Source organism: Amborella trichopoda, chromosome 11, assembly GCF_054954075.1.
Source record: "Amborella trichopoda isolate Santa Cruz 75 chromosome 11, AtrichopodaSantaCruz75HAP2 v2.0, whole genome shotgun sequence".
Classification (NCBI taxonomy): domain Eukaryota; kingdom Viridiplantae; phylum Streptophyta; class Magnoliopsida; order Amborellales; family Amborellaceae; genus Amborella; species Amborella trichopoda.
In genome coordinates, this window is record NC_142346.1 from 13,549,856 (window position 1) to 13,554,113 (window position 4,258).

The 4,258-nt window shown below is 34.5% G+C and overlaps 1 long non-coding RNA gene across 2 annotated transcripts; it reads right to left on the reverse strand.

Moving 5' to 3' along the window:
- Positions 1–278: 278 nt before the first annotated feature.
- Positions 279–4,044, reverse strand: LOC110006640 (uncharacterized). Of its 2 annotated transcripts, none has more exons than XR_002279727.2 (2): positions 3,696–4,044; positions 279–2,644 (listed from the first exon to the last, which is right to left on the reverse strand). It is a non-coding gene; the product is annotated as an uncharacterized LOC110006640 (long non-coding RNA). The 2 variants fall into 2 exon arrangements; XR_016045098.1 differs by having other exon boundaries at positions 279–2,433; positions 3,696–3,998.
- Between the last annotated feature and the right edge of the window lie 214 nt (positions 4,045–4,258).

The following is a 4,258-nucleotide window of genomic DNA, read 5'->3' on the forward strand; positions in this document are numbered from 1 at the left end:
TGACGACCCAATAACTAAAAATATTGTCAAGTTGAAGCCAAACTAAAACTGAAAGCAAACTGAAGTGAGAATTGAGAATTCACATTGGGAAAGTCATTTTGTATATATATATATATATATATATATATATATATATATATATATATATATATGTGTGTGTGTGTGTGTCGGATTGTATAGAATGAAATTATTTATCTTTGATACAAGCTGGTCACAATTCTTTACAACTATTTGAGGTGAAATTTTATAGCTTGGATGTGTTATGAAATTCAAAAAAATTTCTTTTGTAGTTTGAGCTTGGTCAATATATAAGTACAAAAGATTAGGCATCCCACAAACTAGGTGCTCTATCCAAAAACCCAAATGACAAAAAATGGTGGGTAGCTTAAAAGTGGATCACCAAAACGACAAAAAATAGTAGGTAGCTCAAAAGTGGACAATACAGACAAGGGTTTGAAAAGGTACCAAAATTTCTCCTACAATGCCATCCCCCGGGAAATAAAAAATGTAATGGCATGAAAAATTAAGCCAATCAATCCTACTCCTTCGGGACATTGCCTTGGATGTTACTCATGCTCCCTTGAGGGTTCTTGTGCTCCCTATAGCTATAGACCTCTACTGCTCCTCACCCACTTCACCTCGACTGTTAGTTATCCGCCATTTAGGGTCACTTGCAATCCTGAACAAAATGCTCCCAGTATTGGAGAAAAAGATCTCCATACATAAAACCTTATGTAGGGCTGTGAATGGGTCTGGTCAGGTATTGTACACGGTTAACAATGAAGGATGACAAATTGGGGAGCCAAAAAAATGAGAAGTGTGCAACCAACTAGGTAAGCACAAATTGCCATTACTACCCAATGACAGATGGCTGTAGGACTATGTGCGCCAAGTTACTGAATCCCATATTTGTGCAAATTGAAAATGCACAAAACCCATCACCCTCTTGTACTTCACAAATAAAAACAATGGCTTTCACCAACTCTGGCTGAAAAAAGTATTGACAGATACGGTATAAATTCGAGCCATTTGCATCTCTATTCGACTAGCAGTCTTCATAACTAGTATTTTTCTGCGAGATTCAAAGTCTAGAGTATTTTCGTCATCAACCATTTTGTTAATTATTTTTTAATTGTTAAGTTGGTACGGGAATTCACGTGTGCCATGTCCTCGTTCATGACTTCACTTCTCCCACTAATCCAATTTCCAGCAAAGAAACAATCTTGCAAATATACATCCACCTACTGACCTTGGATCTGATATAAGGGCTGAAGCCATTCCTGATTCTTTACATCATATCTTTCGATCATTCCTGACCATCCAGCTTCAAATTCGATATTTGTGGTACAATGGCCGATGCAATTGTAGATGTCCCAACAGAATGATGGATGTCTATGCCCTATTTTCTGCTCAAAATATTTGTAAAATATGTCATCTGCACAAGTGATGTCGAGAGTATGAAAGACCTTCTTTATAGCAAGGGCCATTGCCTCATATCGATCAGTTATGATTGTATTGGGTCGATCAGTTATGATTTTATTGGGTTGACGTGTAGTCATCACCTCAACCCACTTTATAAACAACCATATAAAATAGTCCTCATCCTCTCTCTGGATCAAAGCTCACCCTATGACGATAGTCCTCATATGAAGGTTTACTCCTAAACTCGGGACACATGGAAATTTATAGGCATTGTTCTTGTATGTTGTGTCAAATATAATGACATCCCAAAGAAATCACACGCTATTTTGGATTTTACATTACATTTGTTAGGTGCCCATCTTGATCAACTTGTACCATGTATGTAAATGGAGGTTTGCATCAATCTTAGCAGCAAAGAACTCTATCAAACCCTCTACATCCCCGCCTACCAAATGTGAATTTTTTCGATTTCTGTATATTTCATTCTTGCAATCTTGCACTATGAAAGAAAGACTCATTTGACCTCCAGCCTGTGCACTCACCACCTTCATGATCTTTTGGGCACTTAACCCACATAAGCTATATATATGGATCAATTCTCTTGTGGGCTTGAGAATTCTGTGATGTGAACAAAGGAGATGAACTTATGGTGAAGCCAATAAGTGAGAATGTTCTTTATTATACTTCGTAAACCATATACTGCACTCATCCTTATTTATTCTTAGCTTAGCTTTGCACCTCATCCTTGTAGGTGACCTAGATCGATTCCCCTCATATTTATTGTGTCATTGACCTTCTTTTGAGCAAACATATTCACGAATGATAAGTGATTGATTTTTTCTTGATCAATGACTTGAAGCACATCGAACTATGAAACCCAAATTTTTTGCATACTCGTTATAGAAATCCAATGCGGCTTAGGGGACTCAAACCGCATACCCTCTTGTGAGACATCTTTAGAAAGTTTAGAAGATAGAGGCTCCAGGATGATAGGCTCATATGCATCTTGGCCTACATCAAACTCACTAGTCTTATCACCATATACAAGAATAGTATCATCAAATTCATTGTCGCAGCCAAAATCATCGATTCTATAATCATCAATTAGAGGAGTTCCCATTTGCTTAGGTGTATCTATCTCATTATTACCCAAATTACTCCCCATCTCCATATCAACTGTTAACCTTCTGTCCATGATCAGATTCATCCTAATTTTTTAACCCTTAAAGATGAAAGAAAATTAATTAGAGCATTTAATGACTTGCTTTGAACTTCATGTAATTGAAGAAACTCAAGTGCAAATTCATTATCGCAACCATCACCATTATAATTTACTACTCTACAGCACTACTAATATTATTGAGATGGTTATTTTCATCACAGTAAACAACATCATGTACATTATAAATATTAAATAAATAGGAGCACATCTAAAGGGGTATACCGGAGAAAGTAACCATTTCAAAGGGATTTTCCAATTGGGATTGAAGACAATCCATTCTATATCAGAAACTTTAAAATTTGGAGAACAAAAACCACCTAAACAAGGAAGAAAACAACTTTCAAGATACCTTTCTTGTCATGACTTACAAAAGTTGAAATACATAAGAAACAAAAACAAAAAACAAAAGTGAATAAGTCATTATGGTTACGGATTTGAATATTTACAATTTCACATCAATCCTTTAACATCCAACAAAAATCCTCTTTTTTAAAAATATAGTAAAATGGCCTCTAAAAGCCTCGTTTCTGTGGGATACACAAACTGTCGGGAATAAACTATCTCAAACATAACACAAAAGATGATGGTTTATTAAATCTTAGGCCAAATTTAAATAAATAATGTCCCCAATAATTGTTTTGAAGTAGTGATAGAATACATAAAAAAAAAAACACAAAAAATGGCAAAAACACATCAAAATAAAACCCAACATCTTATACTTCATAGAAAATAGAACTTTGAATTAAAATTAATGGTACATTCACTTTTAAAATACATGGTTTAAAACCATTCAAATATATGAGAATCATACCTAAATCACAACCGTAACTAATTTTCTAGATAAGATCACCTAAAACTATGTTTTTGCATGACCACCCATAAAGATCAGATCCAAAGTAAATTCTAGAAAAATCTACTGAAATCTAGCCCTAGTTCTATCTGATATGCTGGAAGAAATATATAAGATCTATATAAATAACTATGTAGAGATGGAAAAACACTTCACCATGTACAAAAAGCAATACCACATTAACCTAAACCCTAATTTTACCTGAGACCTTTGGAGGATGCCTAGAGAGAGAGAAAAATGATCAACCAATTCTCTTTCTCTTGTCTTACTTTCCAATTCCAATATTCACAGAGATTGATTCACCATTAAAGAGGCTAGGGTTCATCCTTTACGGCTGACAGAGAGTTGGATCAAGGGGCCAAGTTTCCTTGATTTATGTTGAGCGTGAGAGTCACAGAGAACGATGGTCACCATTCATGGGTTTTCTTGTCCTACAATCCCAGAGATAGTGAAAAAGCCAGCAGAGGAGAAAACAAAACTGAAAGAAGCCTTAATAATGATCGGGAGGAAAATTTTCGTTTAAGAAAAGAAGCTTTCCAAAAAGAGTGAGGGGCTTTAGGTTTCCTGTTTTCCACAATCTCATCGAATTTTTTTCGTAAAAAAAAAAAAAAAAAAAAAAAAAAAATTCAAAAAAAAAAAATATATATATATATATATATATATATATATATATATATGTATATAGACTATTTATAAATAGTCTAACACAAGGAAGTGACATTGACTTTTATCAATCATATTTTTAAAATGCAAGGCTGTAAGTG